This window comes from Pelobates fuscus, chromosome 8 (genome assembly GCF_036172605.1).
Source record: "Pelobates fuscus isolate aPelFus1 chromosome 8, aPelFus1.pri, whole genome shotgun sequence".
NCBI lineage: Eukaryota > Metazoa > Chordata > Amphibia > Anura > Pelobatidae > Pelobates > Pelobates fuscus.
This window is the reverse complement of record NC_086324.1, coordinates 156,120,065-156,147,746: the sequence shown is the minus strand read 5'-3', so window position 1 is coordinate 156,147,746 and position 27,682 is coordinate 156,120,065. Positions and strand designations below refer to the sequence as shown.

General features: G+C 36.2%; 1 protein-coding gene and 1 long non-coding RNA gene across 2 annotated transcripts in view; both read right to left on the bottom strand.

Annotated features, from left to right (window-relative positions):
• LOC134571333 (uncharacterized) overlaps positions 1-27,682 on the bottom strand; it is a 94,390-nt gene that overhangs the window by 11,337 nt on the left and 55,371 nt on the right. The window lies entirely within an intron of this gene.
• LOC134570930 (uncharacterized) lies at positions 1,993-3,115 on the bottom strand. Its single transcript, XR_010085172.1, has 3 exons — positions 3,018-3,115; positions 2,161-2,279; positions 1,993-2,058 (listed from the first exon to the last, which is right to left on the bottom strand). It is a non-coding gene; the product is annotated as an uncharacterized LOC134570930 (long non-coding RNA).

The window sequence follows — 27,682 nt, the reverse complement described above, 5'->3', positions numbered from 1 at the left end:
AAAGCAAACAATGTGCAATGTTAAAATTGCATTGTCTAATTGTATGGTTTCAAGTAGGGATTCTACAAAATAGATCAAATTATTCCATTGTTATCTTTTATTAACCACACATATTTTATAATGCTGATTAAACAAAGTATAAAAATTAGAAACGTGTTTTCAAATAAATAGTTTTTAATGCGAAATGCGCAAGGGTTTCATGACACAATTTGTTTCTGTCTGTATTTACACTATTTTGTATATGTTGCCCTTCCAAATTCTAAATTCACAGAAAAATAACAATAGAAATACAGAATTATCTAACTTATGAAGTAAACCCAGATAACAAAATTGTAAAAATTCTCCAACTCAGCTACATTTATAACTCTGCCACTTTCACCTAATATTTGCAGTTTCATTTTCAGTTCTCCTAGTTCAGTAATCAAACCTTGAAATCAGCACTTAAAATTTCTAATTGCCCAGTAAACATGTGAAAATTCAGTCCTGGCAAGTAGAAATTCACTTTGCCAAGATTGCAGGCTCGCCGTCTAGTAACTATATGGCCTGTCTAGTGGTACACAATTTAACATTTTACTCCATGCTTGAAATTATTTATTTTCTTCCTATAAATTGATTTCTAAGATACATAAACAGCCAGATCGTTAGTCTGAACTAATTTAGTCCATAGAGTTTTTTTATTTTCTTCATTCTTCAAATTTTTAATTTTTAAATAAAAATCTTATATCTTCAAATTGTGATATCAGATATTACTTCTAACACACTTACATTTCTTGGTATGAAGAGCAGTAGATGTCAGTTGGTAATAACTGAAGAAGAGTTCCGTTGATGTAGGGAAGTAATAGAACCAAATCATTCATAAAGTTTACCCAGTCTTGTGTATCAAAAGAGGAGAAAGAGGAACTGTGATTCACCAATATTACAGCCAATAGGGTCTCCTTCAGCAGTGTTACCTGGGCTTCTATGAGATTGTTCTAAGCAGTATAATAAAAGAAAAAGTATTTTATGTTATAATAATGGCACAATTATTTTGTTAACATTTTTTTTCCATGAAGACTTTTTTTTCCCATGGAATATAATTAATATAGATGCATATATATATATATATATACATACATGCTAAAATGTATTCTAGATTTCTAAAAAAAAATCATTCAAAAATATGATACAAATACAAATAAACACAAGTATAACATAATACAGAATAGAAAATACAAATATTTTTTCATTAAACATATTTTTTTATGTTTATTTTATTTTGATTGAAATAGGTAGCATAACTAAATATATCCATTTGCCATAGGAACATTGTTACACTCATCCCTATACTTTCATAAATTTTGTTTCTTCATAAAAAATAAATAATAAAATATTTAAAATTATTGCTACTTGAATATTATATTTGAATGTCATAAAACATTTCTTAATTTAGGCAGAAGAAATACACTTGAGTTTCCAAACACATGACATCACAGGCATCCACAGGACATTTCTCAAACCACTTGCACGGTGACTTAATAAGGGAGCATGGGGACTGCTTCTTGACCCTGATAATTTATACCAGTATGTTGTTGTTATCATCCTTATGTTGTCCAATAAGGCTGATTGTTAAGACAAGACATCATATCCCTACACACTGCTTAAATATTTTTTGTAACTGTGAGCAACAATATTATAAAAACAATCAGCAAAGATAAAGACTTCTGTACCCTTGAAATAGAACCCACCAATATTTCAGAGGGGGGCAAGTGTTGATTGCAAGTGTTGATTGTCCCTTCTTGCATTCACCAATAAAAGAAGTGCAAAGTAGGATGTTGTGTGGGAGCACTCAGGTGAAATCTAATGACATGTATATATTTTTTCATACAGAGCATAATTTTATGATTTGTATGAAGGCGGTACCTCTGCAGCTTTACTTGTAATGGCAGTCACATATTCATTGACATTCTGGGTCTCAATAAGGCCTAAAATTCTGGTTACAAGAGTATAATCAATGAGAACGTTTTCTTTGAGTAGAACCACTGCAAATTCTTCTGGCGTTAACAGACGGAACCAAACATTCTAAAAAAAAATGGGGAAAAAAATGTCATACAAAACTGTCAGGACTGTGATTAAAAACAGAAATCAGGTCCCCCGTTGTTTTACACCAGCTGCCATACCTACCACATCAAGATACGAATACAATGTTAGGAGTTCGGAGATCTTCACATCAGAAACAAAGTCACCCAAATTTTTTGTAATCCACTCCTCTGTTCCAGTTGTGTTTAATGTACAGGAAGATCCTAAGGACAAAAGAAATCAAATTATTTAATATTCTGGAGTAAACAATTATTATATTTTGTTAAAAATTATTAAACATGAAGATGTAAGCAATGGAAATATTTTGTAGAAATATTGAGGTACTAATGGGCAGTAGATAAATAATAATATCAACAGGGCTCAACATTTTACCCACTTGCCCACTTGCTATTGGCGAGTGAACATTTTAGCCCTGGTGAGTACAACTTTAGCCCTGGTGACACTCCAGAGTAACTTTTAGGTCTGTCTTGTCCCACTGGATTTGCAATTTTGAGCCTTGATCACTTGAAAAAAATACTATACAACAAGGAGTTGAAAAAGACTGCAGTGTCTGAGAATTTTTTGTTTTTTGTTTTAAAGTGACAGTTTATAAGGTCACACAATAAAGGTCGAGGAAAAGTAATTTCTCATGCCTGTACATGCATTGTAAGGACACATGAATGTCCTTTGATTCTCCAAGAAATCTGGATTTAGCATTGAACATATCTCCATCTATTAGACTCTGTGCAACACAGGGCTCTAAAAATAATGCACATGAATCAAAATTAAATTTTACATTTTTTCTTAAAGGCTTTAAAGCAAAATGAAATATTAATTCACAAGTCTGTGAACTGTATTTTTATTATTTATATATTGTTATGGAAATTATATTTTGAATCACTCATCCATTAAAAGTAAATAGCTTTGATGGTTCTGTTAAATAACCCTATGTTACAATATACCTGTGGATAAGTTCTGTTCTGTGAGAAAGGATTTGCAGTAGTCATACACAGACTGTATTGTTACTTTGTTGAGATGTGGATAGACATTGTTTAGCAGTTGTATGCTGTCATAAAACAAAATGCACAAAAGTTAGAATATTGCCATACTTTTTTTTACAGAAAGGAAGAATCCAAAGACGTGGTCAGGTAGAAGATAAGGTCAGACAGGATAGGTTCTTAAATCAAGGGGACTCAGAATACCAGGACTCAGAATAAGGCTAAGGTAATAGGACAAGTAAACTTGAGAACTGTAGGCACACAACTGAGCATTGAGGTGTTCTGCATAGAGGATTAAATAGACCTCATTATCTTTCTCCATAAGTCTCGGTATGTGGGGCACTCGGGCGCACAAATTGCCTAGACAGTCTACGGATTTACTCTTTCACTGGCAAATGGGTCCAGAAACTGAAGTGTAACGCAGTGGCTTGGAAAGGAGCCATGCCCCCACTCTATGATTTAGGGCACCATTCGAGCCACTGGGGAGCTGAAGAGGCTGAAGACTACACCAAACGCCCACACGCTAACATGGTAGCAGGCAGTATCACAGTGAAAGGAAGTCAGCAAATACATAATATGATTTACATATACTGTATTTGCTAAGTGATACCCATTTTGGGCCAAGCTGACTCAAGCTTTATCCGACTAACATATTAGCTAAACCCCAGAGCAATGCCAATAAAGACATTGTTCTTTTACATTTACTTACATTGCTTGGTAGCTATCGCAAGTGATATTTAAGGGTAATTTTAAAATATGAGATTCATTGAGGGCAACAGCAAAATCTTCGAGTAGGGTACTGAAAAGGAAAATCCACTCCTGTATGTCACTCAGAATCCATTCTTCACTTAGAAGAGTCAAAATGAGTTCTTGCTGTGTTTGCACACTCAGCTGACCCAGAACCTTTCGTTCGTCACACCAAGAAATGTTTGATATCAGGTATGGATTCTAGATAAGACAAAATGCATATATTATATTGCTGTACATACCCTTTATTCATTGTAATATCATAAACCAGAGTTGGTGGTAGTCCACTCCCACCCCCACATCAAATCCTTACCCAATGAGCTAGTGACCAATCTAATTCTAACCACTGTATTAATGTTAAAAAACTGAAGACAAATCAAACATTTGTCACAATTCCATGGGTGCTAATCTGTAAAAATGTCCATACATGGGTCCTCATTAGTTTTCCAGGGACATTAGTGTTGGTTTATTGAAGTCCTAGATGCAGAATAAGTTCGAATGATCTAATATAGAGTAATCACTCATAAACAGGTGTTAAAAACTTTGGGTTTGTATGGTTATACGTAAAATTAGAAAACTGTTGTATGAGTAGATATCTTATAAAGGGGTGTAATTTAAGCACCTCCGTGCATGATCTAGTATTTGGACTTTGCAGACTGCAGCAGTTATTGAAGGTCCATTTGTATTAAGATGTACAGCTAGCCCAAACACATGGGAATAAAGCCAGCTGCTGAGGAAAACAGGGAAACAAGCACATACACAAATCAAACAATACAAGAATTGCTGGGGAAAACACAGTTACAAACATGTAAGGCAAAGGTACACGGAAGGACATAACATGGGGATAAAGGTGATAGCAGGGGTAACAGAATGACTAGACACTGATAATTCCTCCTGACACAATACCAAAAGAAAGCTCTTCTGGCATTCTCCAATGTTAAAGAACACAACTAACTACTTAAGGCAGGCAGGGAGGAAATTAACCAGATATAGTGCTTACCTGAAGCTGAACAAAGGTACACTGGACAAGCAGAGCAGCTCGAAGGAGCAGGGTAAGTACACAAGGGACTAGGTAGACAAAAACTAAAGACAAGAACCAGACATGGACTGTGAAACAAACACAAACACAAACACAGAGAGAATAGATACAACACAGATTCAAAGGAGAGATTGACAATTTGCATTTATAAACGTCTCTGCACAGTAAATCATACTGACGAAGACAATTGTGAGGTCTTGACAACAAACAAAATTGAATACGCATGCATAAAAGGTAATTCAGCTACTCTTTAAAATAGCATAGCTATCATTACAGCATACTTTAATATCTCTTTGTGTTATTTTTTCATAGTAAATATCTTTTGCAAAAATTGCGCATCAGATAACAGTATTTAGTTCTTACTGGTCTTGAATTGTTTTTGAGATATCCCAGATACAGATTGACTTCCTCGTAAGATTCCAAATACCCGACTTTGTTCAATGTCAGGGTTCTCAACGTTACATCACAAAGACTGTCAGATATTACTGTAAAATCGGCCATTTCTTTTGGAGTAAGAGTGGTATTTTCATACACCTGTACAATTTTAAAAAAAAAAACAAGGTATTGTAGGATAATTGTTGTTTTATGATGTTTGCAACATTTACCAAGGACTAACAAAGTATATTAACTTAAAAAATACATCTGTCACAAAAACCTGCCATCTCTACGCATATGATTAAATAACAATTTATATGAAATAGGACTTTTTACTCATTTCCAGTTGGTCGAAATGGGCTGACTAAAATAATTTAATTCTCCAAACCTACATGTAATCAACTAAAATAACAAACTTCACTTGTTAATTCATTATGAATATCAACAAATCTCTCTCTATCTTATATTATGGATATCTAACAGTGCAAGGTTTATGTTGTATAAAATTTTACCAAGTTTAACGATCACAATTAACTTATAGCAATGAACACAGGAATGCACACAAACTGTCACAAACATGTAATCTTCAAAGAGAGTCAAATTTTGTTCACAATAATGTACATTATTATTTCAACAAATTATATTAAAAGTGATATAGTAATTACTATAAATTAATTCATGAGAAAGATCATTGAAAAACCTTGTCCATTGCAACAGCTCTAGTCCAAACAAAACCGTGTCAATATTTAGGCACTTAAAATGTTGACAATTATGGAACTTTAACCAGATAGGAACTAAAGTGCTTGAGCTTAACATTGGCCATCCCACACAAAAATTACCTTGCTAAAATTCCCATTGAATCCAATTAAATCCTGAATAGTTGCTTGACTTGTAAAACTTCCTAGATTGTCACTGGTCCATTGTAGGTGACTGGTAAACTCACACACTTCTGTTGGGGAAAACAGACACATTACTGATTGGCTCTGGTTGTGTTAAATCAAAGTCTCAAACTAGTCGTCCACTTACCGGCATCTTGAGCTCTTTTATTTAGGAATCGTTTAATATACATATTGTAGAAATAGGTTTTTGTAGCCTGTGGCATATGCACAAATGCTTGATTAAAACCATTCACCCTGAAATCAGACAAACATTTCAAATATTTAATTTAGAATTGTGTATGCTTACAAACCATACATTGATATAGCAGTAGCAGTGTCAAACATATATGTTCAAAGGTATCCTTACTTATGAAAGAATGCTCTAGGGTTCTTAAGGAAATAAACTAGAATTTGAATGTTACATTCCAACATCAAAATTAATAGGGGATATTTAAAACGTGTCTCAAGAGGAGCAGAATGTCCACACGGCTAATCAACATACGAACCAATGAGATTGGTAAAGACATTCCATTTTTACCATGGCCACTTTTCTACTTCTACAACTTTGACAGACTTTTTGGCATTTATAGAAATATTTCCAAGTGAAGAAATGGAATTCAGTTACTGAATTACTGTCTGTCGCTGAGTTTGTCTTTGTAATGGCTTGTGCTTGTATGCAACGTTTGTATCTCCTACATCCATCCATCCTTCTTTACCTATTATAATAACCACTACCTTACTAAATAAATTGTTTGATTTTGTTCGAAGCAGACAATCACAGGGTTTTCTATTTTACCAATTAACATCTCTGTTCGCTAACAAATCCAACATGAGACAATTTTTATTCACCAAATTATTCTTATACAGCAAAAATACATATTTTTTTTGTATTTGCATTGTATATTTTAATGCCAAATCAAAAACGTCTACTTGTTTTAGTAGTAACATTTAACTACGTCAACATATTGAGAAAAAACATTTAACCTTAAGATAAGGTTTAACATATTTCCTCTCATGGGTCTATTTATGGCCCATTTCATTTTACATTTTACAAGAAATTTAAAACTAAAGCTATCGAATAAAGTCCTATTTATTGTCTCCTGCACTCCAGAAATGGAGATTGAAATTTCACCACGATTCCTTTGCTCCACAATCGTTAGTAGACCCATCAAAGTTAATTTAAATTTCTAGCACAGGTATTGAATACTTTGCTAGAAAGAAATAAGAAAATGGCTTCCAAAGGCAAAAATGAAAAAGAGAAAATACAACACAATACTGTAGGTACCTGTCTAGATAATGATGTTGGAAATTGGGTGCTGTATATCTTGGTAATTAAGAAGAGATACTTACACTGATTGATAGGACGTGCAAGAAATGTCTATTACCAGCCATGAAATTTGTGTTTCATTGATACCAGGAAGGAACAGAGGCAAAAAGTTCTCAAACCAGTCCCCCCACATCTCTGGAGGAAAGTAGGGAAAGTGGACTTTTAGTCTGTTTAAAAACAGTGCAATGAAAGAGTCTCGTATATAGTCATCAGGGAGTACTGTCAGGTTAGTCTGTGAAAAATAAAGCAATAAAATATTCAATATTAAAGCTTGTTCTTGAAACAATATTATACGGAACCAATATTAAATAGAAGATCAGATATCTAACCTGGCGTGCAACTTCATTAAACCGCGTGATGTACAGAACGATGTCTTCATGCTTAAATCTTTTTACGAGAGCTTGCATCTGAATGGCACGCAGCCGGTCATTTAGGGAAAATTGGACTGTCAACTCCGCTTTCCCAACTGGTCCAAATAAATCCACTAGCGAAAACTAAAAAAGATAACCAAATTTTATTTATTATAGTTACTAGAAAACATTTTGTTTTTATTTTTTTTTATGAAAAGTTCTGTTGGGGAAAGTTGGTTGAAGTTACTGATAGACATACATAAAATTGAGTTCTCTCCCAGAAGTGAACTGTTGTCAATACTATACTGGTATGTTTCAAGAGAAATTGATTCTACCCTCCAATAACTGTGCAGGAAAGACTACGTAAAATAAAATTATGTTTAAAGACCTGTTTCAATGAACATGATAGAAAATTCTACAAAATGTATGTTTTTTTGCCACTTTGGCCTTACCACTTGTTTCTTTTGTGTGTTAGTCATGTAGATGTTTTGATACACTGGTTTAATAAAGATTAATCTAATATTAAGTAGTGGTAGTAGTGTGTATTTTTTTTTTGTTTGTATATACATTTATTATAAAACTTAGGGTAGTATCTTTTAAAGATTGCACCAGGTTGGTTTGCATGTATTACCGGTATGTTCTCTCTATTGTGAGTTTGTTTAGAGGAGCCTACATATCCTTGTGCATCTAAACATGTTTCAACATTCTGAGACTCCGACTTTTTCAATCTTATTAGAATTAATGTTATATTCATATCAAGACTGTTTTAATTGCCATCTATTTCTAGATTATATGTCAATGGATTTTGGACAAATACACATGAATGCCTATTTTCCAATTAGCAAACTAAAGCAATACACTCATATTTCAAATGTCTACATTTTGAATAGTCCCGACTCTATCCAAAATATGTATGTATGCTCTGCATTGCATATACCTGTTAAAACAGACTTTGCAAGGTACATGTTGATAATTGACTCATTGATAATAATGTTGTTCTACATTTAGATTTGCAATAGGAGGCTGCCTTCGTAAGGCAGGCAGCTTGACCTACGCTTATAATTTTGAACATTTGCATTCATTTGTTTTTAATCTATACTACACAAGATGGGCATGTATATTCTAAAAATATTTTAATTAAATTTGAAGATTTCGGGACAATTTGCATTATTTTGCTTATAACTTTCTTTTTCTAACCCCATGTCCCTACAATACTTTAAAGACAAATACAATCAACATTGAAGTGTAGTTTTTATGCATTTTACTATGCTTCAGATTTTTGTTTGTGTTTTAGATTGATCTCTGGTCTGGCTCGCCAATAATAGTGGGGGTAGTCAGTTTTGTTAGTAGATACATGTCTTCAATTACAGAGAGCAAAGTTGACTTGTATCTGTATTCATAAAATGTATCCATTCAAGATCTTTCCCAATTAATTCATATTTGTCCATTTCTGGTTATTTACCCAGACAACTTTTTTGTATTTTTAACAAGTTTCAAGGGCCAGTCTTACTAACCATTTAGTGGAAATGTTTTTAATTGGAACATACTGACAAAATGTTATATTTTATTTTGTTTTGTAGAACAAATGTGGTGGAAATATTTTTGAATTTAATTGTTTATATATATATGACACCAACTTTTGCACTATAGCATAAAAAGTAATGTCGGCCTGCCTTTAGGAAATTATGTTTGATCTAAATCTGAGGTGCTTTAATATTACCTGTCCTCCCAAACATTGAGTAAATACTGTTTTTTTGTTTTAGTATTTGTTACGACACACTGGCTATGTGTTGTATGATTGTGGAGTGTGCATTTCATGTGTGTGGCTCAGTAAATGCATGTTTTAGACCATTCTATACAGTGGTAAAATACACCTAAGAGATTTATTTACAAAATTTGGAATTTAAAATAAATTCATAGAAGTAAATTTCAAAGGCTAGGTTAGCAAAACTGAACATCCAATTCTGACTATTTCGACCTTAAATTTGAATTTCACTTTGAATTGAATTTATTTTGGATTTTCACTTTTGTAAACAAATCTGTGTGTTTGATGGTCTATTGTATGATCTTCACAGTATATGTTTAATCTAATTTATTTTTTAAACTATTATCTTGCATTTTTTTTTAGAAAGGTTTTAACTTTCGGTTTCTGTATAATCTGCTGATATTCTTTTATACATGAGTAACGACTCACTAGTAATTTCTTGATTTGTACTTAATTGTCACCAAGACCTTTCCAGCTTGAATCCCCATGCCTGCTGTTAATCTATTTTAGTTTTTGTTTGGTTTTTCCTTTTACTGATTTTAGTGTTGACAAGTATATATACCATGTAGAACGAATCATCAATGGACGGTGTTTGTAAGTATTGTATAGTTATTAGCTTTGTTTTCTTCACACGTTATGTAGTTTCAATAACGATTTGCATCACCAATGCTAAAAAGGTCAAATTACTCCCCATGGCTTTTGGACCAGCATGGCTTTAGGCAAAGTTTCTAATGCTTTCCTTTTTAAAAAAATAAAAAATATTTCTATGTCACAAATCATTACAGAGAGTACTATGTTTTTGTACCCTATATCAGTGGATCATTGGGTTAAAATATAAGATGGGCTTTTTAAATCAAAATGGAAATTTCCCAAAATCAAGCAATTTGTCCTTTTTTTAAGACATTAGACATGTGTTTTTGTTGTAGCAATGTAAAAAAACATGCCTATATCAATTTAAAGCATTCATGCTGCCACCAAGAGTGGGAGCCTGCTGCACAACTGTAAGTTTGGTGCATTACCCTCATCTGCGTGTGGTTTTCTATGTGTATGCTCAGTGCAGATTAAGTGGGTAAGATCTTTGAGATGGAACTAGAGCCCCTGTGCTGCGTCCACCACTCCCTCATTTAATAGGGATGGTGTATTGTGCGTCTGACCACACAAGAAAGCTCTCTGATTGGTACATGTGTTGCCTGCGTTAAATGAGCAATGTCCATCTTTCTAGCCACAATTTGCTACTGCACTCAACATGCTCTTGCCCAACTCTTTAGCCCCTAAAGAGTGAAGCAAAGCCCTGCTTTGTGTAATATAAGTGACTAGTGAATGCTGTAGGTCAGGGGTAGGCAACTATCGGCACCACAGATGTTGTGTGGAGTGCAAAAATTGCCTATCCCTGTTTTTGGGGGTGCCATATTGGTTCCTGGAAGTTCCGTTTGTAATGCATTTGCCATGTGTGCTGCTGGGTGCCATATGACTTTGTTGATTAATGGCTAATACAATTGATATGAGTGTCAGGTGGATTATGATGGATATATTATGATGGAAACTGTGTAGCTATATAACTGCTATGTGGGAAACAGTTGGATACTATTAATATTATGGGCAATATGGGTTACTGAGTAGTCATGTTGGGGAGTCATAAACGGGACTAAGAGTTCATGATGGGGAGTCATGAATGGGACTAATAGGTCATTATGGGTAGTCATAAATGGGACTAAGAGGTCATGTTGGGGAGTCATAAATAAAACTAAGTGGTCATGTTGGGGAGTCATGAATGGGACCAAGAGGTCGTGTTGGGGAGTCATGAATGGGACTAAGAGGTCATGTTGGGGAGTCATGAATGGGACTGAGAGGTCATGTTAGGAATGAATAACTGAAGTTGTGACACTACTGCATTGTGGGTGCCGGAATTTTATTTGCGATGAAAATTATATGTGACAGAATTCTGTGGGATCTGAAATCCATATGGTTGAGTGATGGGTGATTTGTGTGATGTCAGTTACTGGTTGGTGTTGTGTATGATAAAGATACCATAATGGCTGATTGGTACAATGTATAATGAAGGTTTATGGGTCCTTTGTATGATATGGTTGTGATTTGTATTACATCTGAGTGCAGTGTATGACATGGGTGTCATGTGGATGGATGAGTGCTGTGTTTGTAATAGGAGATTCTAGCGGGGTGAGAATTTCCAGGAATTCAAGGTGGATTTAAAATTTAAGGCCAAAATATCCAAACTAAAAACAGCATTAACGTGGAGATTTTTTTAAAATTTGGTTATTTTGGCATAAATATGGAAACTAACTTTGAAAACATTAACTGGGCGTAAAAATTAAAGAAACAGATACACCGCCCACACATAAGGTGGTCTAATATATTTATTAAAACAATGAAAATATCCTAATACACAAAAAGCACTTTAAAATGTCGGCTAAACTATAAATGTGAGATATAACCCTAAATCTATCTACTAGGAATTAATCGTTGAATAGATCCAAAGGGACTCAGTAACTGTAAGTATCTCTAACTGTAAGTGTAGTAGGACTATTACCCGAATAATGTAAAAAAGCACAATTCGAAAAAAATTGTTCCCTAAAAATAAACCAAAATGTTCACTGCAGTAATGCAAGGGGTAATACTGGAAGTGTGGTAAAAAAAAACCAATAAAACCTAATAGATGTATCAAATGAACAAATAGCTAATTGTTGGAATTAAGCACTATAGCTATGTAAAAACTACTGTTGGAAGTCAATGATTGTAAGTTTAGGCAAGCTTAGTTTTTTTTTTCTGAAGTTAGGTGCTCCTGAAGGCACACTGTTAGGTTGACTTTTATATCTTATGAAGTGCTTCATCGTCATATTATATTTTTATTATTTTGGGCTAATCAAATTAGAATTGACAGTATAGAACATTGGTCCATATTTTGTGAAATATTTATAATGCATATTATTTTTTCTCTTCGTTAGCTTATTCCCAGTGCATATTTTGATCTATTAATACTGAACCTTTTGCCAAAAAAAGTTTTGCTAATATATACCACTTTAGTTTTTTTTTTTAGCTAAACAGCTTGCCGACATATATTAATTGCAGCTTTACTCAACTTGCTGGTTTATATGTATCGCAATTTTGCTTCTTATTTGTATTTCGTCTGTCTATTGACTTGTAGCAGTAGCTTTTACGTATCAATAGTGCTATATCAAGAGACCTGCGTCTATCCTCTGTCCGTACTCCCACCTCTGATGCTCGCATTAAAGACTACTCTAGGACTGCACTGTTCCTGTGGAACTCCCTTCCCTTTTCCGTTAGACGCTCCCCCAGTCTCCACTGCTTCAAAAAATCATTAAAACTTGCTTTTTCACAAAAGCATATCAATTAAACTGGCAATGGCTCCCAAGTGATTCATTTCCTACAACTGTCATTTAAAAAAAAACACAAAAAACCCACACTAAGTCTTGATTGAATACTACTCTGCCAATCTACTTCTCTAATACTACCTTTAACGTTTGTGTCACTTTACCCCACTCCCTCTAGCATGTAAGCACATTGAGCAGGGCCCTCAACCCCTCTGTTCCTGTGTGTCCAACTTGTCTGGTTACAATTACATGTTTGCTCGTCCACCCATTGTAAAGCGCTGCGGAATTTGTTGGCGCTATATAAATATAATAATAATAATAATATATTCTAACTATTAGCTATTTTTTTATTTGATATATCTAATTGGTTTCAGTCCCACACACTTCCAGTTTCACCCCATCCTTTACTTGCAGTGGATATTTCTGTTTATTTTTCGGGAACATTTTTTTCTGATTAAGGTTGTTTCTACTTTATCACACTATTAGTTAATACTCTTACGGCACTTGAGATATTTACCGCTCCTGAGTCCATTACCGTTACTAAGTAATTAAGGATTTCACTGTATTTGTGTTTCCTAGTAGATAGATTAAGTGTTCCATGTCACATTCATAGTTCAGCTGGTATTTTATTGCACTCTTTGTGTATTTATATGTTTTAATTGACCCTTTTATTTGTAGGCTGGGTATGTGTTTCTTTCGGTTTACTCCCAGTTAGTTAATTGTCTACTAACAAGTTATCCCCCACTATACACTCCCAACTTGTCAAACTTTCTTTGACCATATATTTCATTTAAGTTAGCTGATTGATAGGACTGTGTGTAGTATGAATTTTCTTAAATGTACAAAATACCTAAACGTGTTTCCATCCATATCTCTGTGTTGTGAAAGTTAGTATTGATACACATTGCTCTCTGGAGTAAGAGAGACAAAGTCTTTGTTTGATCAAGCCCAGACCTCTGTCATTGCGCCTTCACAGTCTGATGCCGAATGCAGATCTTATACGGTTATTTGCTAAAGTGAGAATTCAAAGTGAATTTCAAATTTAAAGCCAAAGTAGCCATTATTATTATTATTGCCATTTATATAGTGCCAACAGATTCTGTAGCGCTTTACAATATTATTAGAGGGGGGATTTAACTATGAATAGGACAATTACAAGAAAACTAACAGGAACGATAGGTTGAAGAGGGCCCTGCTCAAACGTGCTTACAGCCTATAAGAGGTGGGGTATAAAACACATTAGGACAGGAAATAGCAATCAAACAAGGTAGAGTGAAGCAGAGCTGGAGGAGAGGGTAAAGCACTGCCCTATAGGAGAGAGCAAGAGACAGGTATGTGAGGCAGAGGTTACTCTGGGAGGCCATAAGCTTTCCTCAAGAAATGGGGTTTAAGGCACTTCTTAAATAATTGAAGACTAGGGGAGAGTCTGATGGAGGTAGGCAGGCTATTCCATAGGAAGGGAGCCACCCACGAGAAGTCCTGCAAGCGGGAGTTGGCCGTACGGGTGCGAGCAGCAGACAGGAGAAGGTCACGGCAGAGCGGAGAGACTGAGAATGGGCATACCTATGGATCTGTGAGGAGATATAAGAGGGGCTAGAATCGTTCAGTGCTTTATAGGTATGGGTTAGCACTTTGAATTGCCATGTTGGAAGCATTACCCAGTTTGGCTAATTTTACCTTGTTTTTGAAATTCAATAAACAAAATCACCTAGAATTATCATTTTAGTAAATAATCCTCTTAGTTAGTCAGTTTAAATATAATTATATTGTAATATCCCAGTGCGTGACTCAGGGATTTCTGATAACTAAGGTAAGTAACTCATCAATATGTCAGTGATTACTTATTAAGTCATACACTCATGCCCTGTCCTTAATTATAACTTTATAATGTGTGTAAAGTGGTTAAAGCGTGGAACATTAATAGTCAAAGTGTATAAAGTACATGTTTAACCTAATTAACCAATGCAATGGTATTAGCTATGACCCAATAGTAGGTCTCTATATCCATCTATCCCTATACTAGTCTTGCTATAAATTATTGCTGTTATGTGAATGCTGCAGTTGGTACTTTCATACCGGGCATTTTTACCGTCCGCCCCTGTGCACTAGATTCATTAGGGGGCAGGAAACTTTTTTCCTGATACTCATAGTACTGTGGACACAATTGTAGATAATCGTGGACTATACTTGCTACAATTGAATTATATTTATTATTTTAGTTGATATTTTTAAAAAATATATTCTGCAATGCAAGATATGTTGTACACTGCAGAAAATAAGATGTCTATGTATTGCTATATATATATATATAGCAATACATAGAAGTCTTATTTTCTGCAGTATACCATGGATTTTATCTAGATTGGTTTTTATCTATAGTGTCCCTTTTCAGGACTCACTTTTGCTCCTAAGACTCTTAATATGTCCTTTATGCGTGTTTTGCAGAAAGCCTCTTTGGCTCTTTAATAATGTATTCTAGCATGTAGAGGGTGTGTTATAATAGGCATTGTTCTTTTAATGAGTACAATATCACTTATGTAGTTTTTTTTATTCTTCACTGCTTTATAATACCCAGATTAATTCAAATTTACACAAACTATATTAGCAGCTTTTAGCACTGCTTGAAACATAGAATGTGACGGCAGATTAGAACCATTCGACCCATCTAGCTTGCGTTGCTGGCTGCATCTCTCTCTCTCTGGATGCTTATAAAAAGTCATTTTTTGTATTTATGGTAGTGTGTTTTATGGTGTGTGGAAACTGTTTTATTGTTTTTTGGGGGGACTAAGTTACCCCTTGAACCAATTAGTATCTGCCAAATTCTGGTATTGCGTATCTAGTGGACCTCATCTCCCAGAATGCTGTCATTAGTAACATTTGTCATTTTACCTGTATCTTGCCACGGCAGTTATCTGTAACCATATCTCTGAATTTACATATGACACAATCTATTCATTGCGGATAGCGACCATAATCATGCAGTTTGTAATTGGTATCGATTAGTAAGCGTGGGCAAAGCACAGACAAAAGCACAGTGATAGCTTCGTGTAAATCTCCAATCAGGCTGATCGAAAACATGGTGTTAACTTATTAAGTCACGCTATTGCATTCCTATTGGGGCAACCATAAAAATGTCTTTTTCACACGTGAGATTTTTGTCAGAATTAATTCATTTTTTAAAAAACAGATACAGCTGTTTTTATGTTTTCAAATACTAGTTTAAGTGCTTAGATTGTCCCTCTAGGTTTTATTTATGTAAGGACAAATCATTGCAAGAATGTATTGTTTTCCTGATTGTGTTACAATAGAATTTAGGAGTTGAGGAGTTTAAATTAAGTCGGGAAAGGACAGATAATATACAAATAGTAGGCCACAACTTCCATTAACCTAGACTTATAACTAACGTGTTCATCTAATATGGCAATATGATTGTGCGTTGTCAGCCTGGTCAATAAAGGGTTAGTTATGTTCCCTATTTCTATTCTTTAAAAGTTTAGTTTAACCAGTAGCAACCGGGTTAGTACTATCAAGCACAACTACGTCTTGCAAGCAAATGCTTTATTCAAAATCACCAGATTTTTTTTTGTTTGTTTGTTTTTTTTAAATCAATATTTATTATAAGCAAACAGACAGCTACACAGAAAGGTTACCAAACGTAGAGGAACTACATAAATTGTAACAGGGCATATATAACATAACAGCTGTACAGAAAGTGCCTCTGCCTCACATTACATACAAGAAAATAAAGTTTAATATGGAATATTAACTACATAAATATACAACATTCCAATCTTGCATATGTCAATGTACATATGATATACATTGTCAGAATGAACGTGTCTTTCTTGTGTACATGGCAAAATACATACTGAAGGGGAATACAATATCACTATTAAAAAATTCTTCCAGATTTTAATATTTCTGGCTCCTGTCCTTAAAATACTGTGCTTGTGTAAAAAGCAGTTTCAAATTCCCAATCTTTTACGTGGCGGACAGTGCAGTAGACATCAGCATAAAGTAATAAAATATCTTAACGTACTCTATGGTTAATGGTTTTTCTATGCAGAAATCATTTAAAGAGAGCTGCATGTATGATATTTTACACGTTTCATGTCTCAGTTTAGAAAGAACATGTTGTTTCTCACTCAAAATATATATCTTCTTTTATCAATGTAGTCATTTTTCAGCAGACATAGGCCACAAGATGTTGCTCTCATAGTAAGTAGAGGTTCAAATTTTAATATGATAGAACACTATTTTGCTACTGATCAAACTAAACACGCTAGAAAACATGATGTGGTCCAGCAAACCATGCTACGTGAAGTTTCCTTTATCTTCATCGATCTTTTACTTTATTTACTTCTTGTTATGTTTTTGGGTGTTGATGGTAATCAATCCAAATTTTTACAAATTTGCTACATATTTAGGGTTTATTGGAGGTATATAGATGATGTTTTGATGTCCGGGCTACAGCAATTGTTTCATGATTTCATTATTACTTCTAAGAAAATCCAATACATTTGGTTTGTAAATCTACAATCGAGACTCTTTGTTGGACTTGGGGTTATTACAAATAACAACTGACATGCTGTTAAAACTATAATGTCAGTCTCTGCAGGAATTGTAATTGTTCTGTAGCATAGACAAAAATGTAAATAAACTCGGGGCATAGATGTTTTACATGCCAATTGGAAGGGAATATGACAGCGTATTGTATGGTTTTAATTAATATTTGTTTCATGCTTTAACTTCACCTTGAGGGTGGTTTGGTTAAAAGACAAAATATGCAACTGGGAACCCACTAGAGTTAGAGTTAAAAAAATCTAATCAGATCTGAAATTAAAATATAATAGACATGATAATTTAAGATAAATAATGTAAAGCTTAATTAACTTTAGAGATGGTTACATATCTTCATGTCACAGCGTGTTTTAGCTGAGTTAGAAAACAACATTGTGTCATGTTGTTACTATGCTGTTGAAAATTTAGACCTTTGGTCATCGGGTGTGATATTTCAATCTGATCATTTATTTGTATCCTATGGGTAGGTATTGGACCAAAACCTCCCAAAGCAAATACATGGCCTAATATTTTTTTTTTTAAATCTGGATTTAGAGCAGTCATCATGCAAAACTATGTCATATAACAATGTTATCTTACTGCTAGCGGTTTCACTTTGAAAACACTGCCTGCAGATGCAATGAATGCATTCATGCATAGAAAAAGTTGATGTAGGATTGGATGAAAATAATCTGTTAACAGGACTTGAAGCAATCAGATGTAAGTATGAATGAATAGAAATTAGCCAAATAATAACATTACGTAAGAATGTGGGGTTAGGTTTGATAAAACGGTACGACACCAACATATAGGTGGGCATAGATGTAATTAATCAGTGGCACAAGTCAGAACTGCACAGATTGCTAAATGTAACAGAATAACCATGAAAAAAAATACATAAATTACATAACATTACAGAACACTATCACCACATTGGCAGGGAAGACTAGAACGAAGGAAACTTAAATGAAAATTGCATTCTTCACTCCTGAATCGAACCCGAAGTGGACGAGGTTGGCAGTGCACAATATCTTGCAACACTTACTGTATCAACATCTGGGTAAAATCCCTGAATATCACTAACTGATCCCTGTTGGCAGAATCTCCCCATGTTGGTTTGGATAAAATCATATGTATCTCCAGAACTGGGTAGGCAAGCATCACCTTAAAAAACAAAACATTTACAGCGTTAGAGTCTTCATAACTAAATAGTTTAACAATTTCAAAGCCCTATATCTGTAGGGGCACGGACAGCGCTGTGGCCGTGGTGTAGCGTGACCGGACCCCTTTAAAAAAAAAAAATTGCCGCCGCAGCGCCAGTGCTGCTGGGAGGAAGTGGTCAATTCCTCCCAGCTCACTCCGCACGGGAGGAGCGCGTGCCTGGCAGTGAAGAGGGAGAGCCAGCCGACTCCCGGTCCCATCAGCCCCAGCCACCCTTCTGCAAAGACAAGATAAGAGACAGGAGGGTGGCTGGGAAATGAGCTCTGTGTGTCTGTCTGTATATCTGTCTGTATGCATGTCTGGATGTCTGTCTGTATGTCTGTCTATATGCATGTCTGTCTGTCAGTATGCATGTCTGTATGTCTGTCTGTATGTCTATGTCTGTCTGTATGTCTGTATGTATGTCTATGTATGTCTGTCTGTATGCATGTCTGTATGTCTGTCTGTATGTCTATGTAGGTCTGTCTGTATGTCTGTCTGTATGCCTATGTATGTCTGTCTGTATGCATGCCTGTATGTCTATGTCTGTCTGTATGTCTGTCTGTATGCATGTCTGTCTGTCTGTCTATGTCTGCCTGTCTGTATGTCTGGCTGTATGTCTGTCTGTCTATGTATGTATGTATGTCTGTCTGTATGTATGTCTATGTATGTCTGTATGTATGCATGTATGTTTTCATGTATGTATGTCTGTATGCATGTCTGTCTGTATGTATGTATGTATGTATGCATGTATGTATGCCATTATGTGTGTATGAATGTCAGTGTATGTATGTCTGCATGTCATTATGAACATGTGTATGTATAGATGTCAGTGTCTGTATGAATGTATGTATGCCAGTATAAATGTATGTCTGTATGTCATTATGAATGTATGTCTGTGTATAGATGTCAGTGTCTGTATGCTAGTATGAATGTATGTCTGTCTGTCTGTATGTCATTATGAATGTGTCTGTGTCTGTATGTCCTTATGCATGTGTGTCTGTATGTATGCTAGTATGTGTCTGTCACTATGTACGCCTGTGTGTCTGTATATGTGTGGATGGCTCAGTATGTGTGTGTCAGTATGTGTGTCTGTTAGTATGTCTCAGTGTGTGTGTGTATATCTATGTCCTTTTGTATCAGTGAATGTGTTTGTGTCTGTGTGTGTATTCCTGTGGGCGGGATTTGGAAGCGGTCTCTGTGGGCGGTTTTGGAGGTGGGCCCCCGGGGGCCCAGACCCTGAGCTCAGTTAGGGGCCCCAAAATTTCTGGTGGCGGCCCTGCTCTTTAGGGGTGAAGCCATCAACATTCCATTTGAGATTGTCTCCATTCAGTACACTCCTTTCATACCTCCCTTGGGAGGATGACTATTCAGCTCTAAACATTTCCAATGTTCTCATGTACATATGGAACCTTGAGTATACAATGATCAATCAAGCTTTCTGGTCTATACGGAAGGAAATATACCTTCATAGGGTTATTCTCTAAAGGGTGCATTGTTGGGAATCCAAAGTGAAGTAAAAGCAACTTCACATTTTTGGGCACAGCAGCTGAACTGCAAAAACAATGTTCAATGCAGCTATGTTTTTGCTTTGACTTACTTTGGCCTTAAATTGAGTTTAACTTTCCCACAATCTAGTTTTTAGTGAATAACCATCAGGATTGTAGAAAGAAATTAGTGAAAAGCTGATCATTTGGGTATTTTGCAAAACGGTCTACCTTAATGACAAATAGACAAATGGATGGATGGGTGGATGCATAGATGGTTGGATGGATAGGTGGGTAGATGCATGGGTGGATGGATGGATGGTTGGATAGGTGAGTAAAATATTGGGTGGATGGATGGATGGATGGATGGATGGATGGTTGGATGGATAGGTGGGTAGATGGATGGGTGGATGGATGGATGGATGGGTGGATGGATGGATGGGTGGATGGATAGATGGTTGGATGGATAGGTGGGTAGATGCATGGGGGGATGGATGGATGGTTGGATAGGTGAGTAAAATATTGGGTGGATGGATGGATGGATGGTTGGATGGATAGGTGGGTAGATGGACGGGTGGATGGATGGATGGGTGGATGGATAGATGGTTGGATGGATAGGTGGGTAGATGCATGGGTGGATGGATGGATGGTTGGATAGGTGAGTAAAATATTGGGTGGATGGATGGATGGATGGTTGGATGGATAGGTGGGTAGATGGATGGGTGGATGGATGGATGGGTGGATGGATAGATCGTTGGATGGATAGGCGGGTAGATGGATGGGTGGAGAGAGGGATGGGTGGAGAGATGCATGGAGGAATCGATGGATATAGATATACACACTGTGAGAGACTACTGGAATCTGACTGGACTAATTTAAATTTAAGATTGACTCTGTAAAACAGTGTTCCTTGTCATAACACCCTTAAGTATGTAATAAAATATATGTACCAATTAAATTTGTAGGCAAGCTTGTAGTTTGTTGGCAGTATTGCTAAATGTTATAAATAATAGAAAAACACGTTTAATAGGGATGTGGTAGTAAGAACGTTAACAACCAACCAAGTGCAGAATACCCAGGATTATCAACTGTTTAAAATGAGTTAATTCAACATCTACTTGGCTAGTTCATTAGTATATAGGTCTGTTTCGCACTTGTTTTAGTGCAACAGAATAAGCGAGGACCAGGGCTGGTAGAGGCGCATTCTAGTGACGCATTCAGCAATGCTGGTGGCACAGTGGTAGGTAGATCCTGCTGAAATATGCATAAATGCCAGTCTGGCTAACTGTCATGCTACCCATCCCTCATCAGGGTATACCATACACAAAGTGCTGTTAGTGCTCTGTTTGGTAAGAAAGCCAAGAGGAAGCCCACTCACAATGCACATCAGACTATGTGAGTCGGTGGGACACAGGCCCACAACCAGAAGAGTTGGGTGGCATTTTTATTGGATTGAAAGAGCAACCTAAAATGCTGCAGTAATTTCCATCCTTGGCATTCAGATACAATTCCCGTGATGCTCGAACTGTAAGTATTCAGTTCATGGTTTCTAGAGGTTACTGCATTACCGTCAACACAAGCAGGGTTTGATACATTTGTTTAGATGCATACCCTGTGAATTCCACTTACCGTTATTTTGTGTTTGATAAGTCAAATAAGACACTTCATAATTATAGATGTCCCCTTTTCTTTTCAGTGAAAAAGTGTTGTACGTTGAGTCCAGAGTTTTGATCCTGGAAGGAAAAAAATAAATCAATGTAATAATTCTTAGGCTTTGTTCACAAAGAGTGCGTTGGCAACCGAATTGCAGGACACTCCACTGCCCAAATAAAAAGTAAATAAATCTGTTTAGTAGACCCCCAATGAAAATGTGCATACATTTAATTATGCATTTTTACTGCAGATCTCTTGTCTGCAGCCTTTGCAAGCCCTCCCTCCCCCTTTAACCCCACCCAGACTTTCTCAGGCTGTCCAATCGCAGACTTCCCAATGCAGCTCAATGAGAAGTCTTTGCAAGGCAGGTGCTCTGGGCAACTGCTGCCTCTAGCGTTTAGCTCCACTGAGCTAAACAAACCAGGAAGTAACAGGAATTGTTGTCTGATTGACAGCCAGGGGGGTGTAACAGCGTTAATTTATAAAAGTGTCCATATATATTGAAATCTGCACTTTTAAGAAAATGAAAAAAAAAGATGATACATTCTTCACACATAAAACCCTTCAGCAAGCTAAAGTGTTTTAGGGGTCGGGAGTGTCTCTTTAAGAAATAAAAATAACAGAGCTGGGAAATACATCTCAACTTAGCTTTGGCAGATTTGGCCTGATAAACTCAAAGCCCAACTATCTATCTTGCCTATTCAGGGGTATATTCACTAAACAAGGAATCAAAGTAAGTTAAATATTGAACTGCTACATATAAAAAAGGCAAATGGAAAGCTGTTACTGCAACTTGACTTTTGTCCTGAAATTTGGTTTCCAATTTAAAACACAATTTATTTATGCAATAAGACCATTTGTATGTCTATCCGTATGTGTATGTATATATTGTATGTATTCTTTGGAAAAAAATATTTATTGTAAAGATTTAGAAGTATGAAACAAACAGAATTAGCAATGCATATCTTTTGTATATCCCTATTACGTCATTTTGAAATACAGCTGCCTAGTAGCAGGGTCAGATAGAAAATGCAGAACCCTAGAGTCAACTCATGCTTTTACAGTAACTAATTATAGACTAGAATGAGAAAGATAAATGAAGACAATTTTACTGTTTGGATTCCACAAAATGAAATTAGGAAATAACTTTCTCCATCTTCTTAACTGCATAACCTTGCATTTACCAATGTTTAATCTCACCTGAGAATGGTCTACATATTTGCACAGTTTAAGAAATCTTTCTACACAGATGAGAAAAAACATAAAACAAAAAACATACGCATTTTATACTTGCTTGTTATTAGATATTCTGTCGATTTAGTTTACTTACAGGAGCAGTACAGCGTTGGGAAAATAAATCATTATTCCTAACACTATAGTGTCCCTCTCCCTAGCTCTAAATAGGTACCCCGGGGCAAAAAAAAAGAAAAAAAGGAAAGACTGACTTACCTTATTCCAGTGCCGAGAGGGTCATGGCAAACGCCACAGATGCATCCAAAAGTACTGATAGGAAAGAATTGACTCAATGCTTTCCCATGGGGCATCCTCGTCATGTGACCGAGTGTTACTCTGTTTGTGCCAAAAAGCGCCTCTAGTGGCTGTCTAAAAAAACACCAGAACTATCTTCCCCAAAATGTCTAAAGAAAGTGTTTTGTAAAACTGATTTTGTCATATACCATATCATTGAACATTGGGTAACTGAGTTATACAGTTTGAATTCCTATTAAGACCATGTTAGGTTCTGCTCTGCCTTTACCTTGCTATCTAATAAATAATTGTTAAATATAAATCTATCTCCTCTTGTGCTTTGGTACTTACAGAGACTGGAAGTGAGAGCAAGGGAGATCATTTTTGAAATTTTGCAGTATTGTGGAGTTTACTGACGGTAACAAAAAGTTCAGATTAGATAACCAGTCCTGCCAGTCTTTTAAAGTCAATGTTCCTGCCACTGGAAACACAACTTCTGCTGTGGAAGACAGGAGGCTATCCCTAACTTTGGCAGTCAGCGTCAAGGTCGGATCCTAAAAAAAAAATATATATAAATATTCAATTGAAGAATTTGAAATATTATGCCGAAAAATTGTGTTTAAAGATTTGAAAGACTAGAGGTGAATGTGGAGAGGTTTTAAACATGCAGAGATGACATAATGACAATAACGTATCATTACATGGATTTTTATACATTAAATATTTTTTATTTTTTTATTTTTCTTCTGCTGAAACATTGTGCTGGTCAACAAATGTTTGAATGAGCTGCTCATTGTGAGCAATAAATTAGAAATGTACAATGTTAGTTATTAAAGGAACAGTGTCGTTTTCCCACATTTTTTAATATTATGTTTACTTATTCAATATGTTTAGCAAATATAATTGTGCGAGGTCTATAAAAATAAAACTCCCATTGGTCTGTTCAGCATTGTACTGGAACTGGGCATCTCCATCTTGACTCCTCGCTAATCAAATTTTGCCCTTTTTTCTGCACTTGAACGTAGTTACCACAAGAAGAGAAACTGCAACAATGTTTTACTTCTAATTTGCACTGTGTGCCCTAGCTGCATCTGGACTGACTTGTGATGTCTTTAATATACATTTAATTTAATATACATTTTAAAAGAAGAACATTTAAGGGAAAGTATAGTGCCACAAAAACAAACTTGTTTTGTGCACTATAGCTTTCCCCTCCCTCCCTCGTGAGCCCCCCCCACCCCTTTTTAGAAACCCCTTCTATCATCTGGATTAGGCACCTTGGTGCTGGCTCAAGTCTGCTTTTCGCTCCCCTCCTGGGGGAGCCATAATGCACATGCTCGACAATGGCCACGCTTGTATTAGGAGTTCCCTATAGGACAATGCTTTCCTATGGGGTTTTGGGTGACGCTGGATGTCCCCATGCATAGCGTGAGGACAACCAGTGTTAGTTAGGTCACCTAACAGCCTGGAAGTCCCTCTTGTGGCTGGTAGACAGCCATTAGAGGTGGAGTTAAACCTGAAAGGTAATTATTGCAGTTTATTAAAAACTGCAATAATTACCTTTGCAGGGTTAAGGGACCTGGGACTGTGCACCCACACCACTTAATTGAGCTGAAGTGGTCTGGGTGCCTATAGCGTCCCTTTAATTTATGCAAAAATATTAAATAATTTGTAAAACATATGGAAAAATATTAAATCGAGGCCTATGTTGGAATTCTTTTCTTAAAAGCCTATAGTCCATTATTTGAAAACATTGATCATACACTATATTTGTTACAATATATGTTAGCAATACAGCAGTTTTATACTTCAGGCATCGCTACATTTTCTCTAACCTGTAACAATTGGCTTCTTAATGATGAAATGAAGCCGAAAAGGGATTGGAGATCATTTGAAGCACTGTTAAATATGATGCTGACGGAGGTGACGTTTGTAATGATGGTAGAGGAGGTGGAAGCGCTAGCCAGCTGGGTGTTAGTCAGTAAATCTGACACTTCAGTCTGAAAAGAAAAAAAGAGAAAAAAAAAGAAAAGAAAATGTAAATGTTGCACATTTCCTTTCTCATATCAATGATAAAAAAAATTACATTCTTTTTGATACTGAATAACTGTAGTCGTTTTTACAATTAAATCATGACTCTATCAATATGTGACGTATATCAAACCCACCGACGTTTGGCTGTATACGTGGATGTTTTACAAATGACTTACTGCTTGAATTCCGGGGTAATATGTTGTGATGGTACTCCAGTCTGCATAAACAATGGATTTTCCAAAGTATTTAATAATCCATTCTCTTGAATTTAGTCCTGTACTGCAGGCAGATCCTACAGGGAAAAAAGAATAATGACAAATTAGATTCAATCTATGGGTAATTCGTGTCAAGGAAGTTCATTATTGGATGGCATTGGCTATATCTATACAGCTGGAGGTATGGACTATGGTACCTCGAAGCCCCTGTTTTATGATCATCTCAACACTGAAACAGTTAGAAAAGATCTCTATAGAAAATAACAGAACACTGTAGTTGGGTTAGAAAGGAAAGGATAGCAGGGTTGAGAAAAATATGCATTTATTGACTGTTTCACTGCTGATTTGCTTATAAAAATTTTGAGAAGGAATGATGTGTACAGCTACACGCCGTACAGCTCCACATAAATTCCATTCATGTTTTTGAAAAATGTATTTTTCTAGATGACTTGACAAACTACCAGAAACCAGGTTCTCCCTACCTTGCATCTTAATGATCTCCCCAATGTCATTAAACGGAATCAGTATATTCTATAGATGTAAGCAATTTGGGGGGGAGTTAGATTCCTAGACCCTGTGTTTTATGATTTAATTAACATGTGTCCCAAAATCTCTTGCACTTACCAGTGTTTTGTAACTGCAACTTCAGATTTGAATTCTGGAAATTGTAAATGTCTTGAGGATGCTCCAGATTCACGACACCGTTTAGAGACTGGACGCTGTAGAGGAGACATTATTTTAGTATAAAAATGTTAATTTTCCCAACAAGAAGCTGAAGGAAGTGTCTCTGAATTATGGAATGAACGGACTTATCCAGAAGGGACATTGATTTTATAACTTTTAGAGTTTTGTAAAAAAACAACCTAGGTCCCATGTTCTGTTAGAGAGAAGTAGTCTAGGAGTCCTTTCTACCAAGTTCTCCTTGTGGCGAAACCGACCTCGCCACGTGTCCTTGGAGGGGGCTGCTTGCCCGCCTCTTGCCTTTGGACTATGGACCAGACTTTATGTGAATGTGTTAACCTAGATAGCTATGCCATGGAGCCCATTCGTGTAGTTAAAGACTTCGGCTCCATGGCAAGTGAACTGTGTGAGTAGGATCTGCGCGCTATTCGGTAGTTTTGTGCGCTCAGATCACAGCTATCTGAGGATAGGTGAAATGTCTGTGTGTTATGTGTAAAAGGTGAATTCATGTATTTTAAAGTGTTTTACTGTCTTTGTGTCCCCATGTGCTCAATGGAGTCTGTCTCTGTGCTGGGAGGTAATTGGATTACTTCTCCAGCACAGAGAAGGCTCTGTAAAACCGAGCTGAGCTGGAAAGCTAGGGGTTTTAAAAGATACTTTACTAACTTTTGAACCCCTGGTCTGATCCATTCCCTTTTTTAATATGTTGTTCCCCTGAATGGATTGATTGTGGATATGTAATTTTGTGTGAATGTGATGTATGGTTTTGAAGTTATAAATATTGTGTAAAAAGTATATTTTAAACTGTATGAATAATGGTATTATGTGTCACACTAAGGGAAGGGGATGTGTGGGAGGTAACATCTAGGTCATTGGTTATTTTATGCCTCCCCCTGGGTGTGGCCTGTAAGTGTACAATTGTAATAAAAGCCAGGCTGGATGTGCCAGTCCAGAGTTCCTGTTTTACCCTCAAAGTGAAGTGTCGTCTCATTATTGGGGGAAGGATTTATTGCATGCTGTTCCAGTTGACTGCTAGGAGTGTAAGCCTATTCGTATGGTTCCTATTCAACGGTCTACAGCATTCCTATGCTTGAGAAGATTCATATGCTGCATCGTTTCGGGGATTGTGGTGTCTGCCAGAGTGCTTGGAGTCCTCAGGAAGCGCTAGGAGCATCCATTAACGGAGGTACCCAGTCGGGGTGCCAGGCGATCCGTTACACTTCTCATTATATAAAATCAATAGTTCATTAACTAAATGTTACCTGCTAGCTTTTCATAGGGCCAACTATTACTAAAACGGGCCTCCAGACTACTCAAAATGTTCCTGGCAACTACGGTAATACATATGAGCCACCACCCACATAATATTGACCGGAATCCAAATCTCCAGCAATCTCTAGCAATACCCAAAAGTACATCAAAGGTTGAGGAGAATCAGCTGATCGAGGAGGTACTTCTGAAATAAGGCCTCAGTCTGTTTAAATGTGTCCCAAATTTCTAT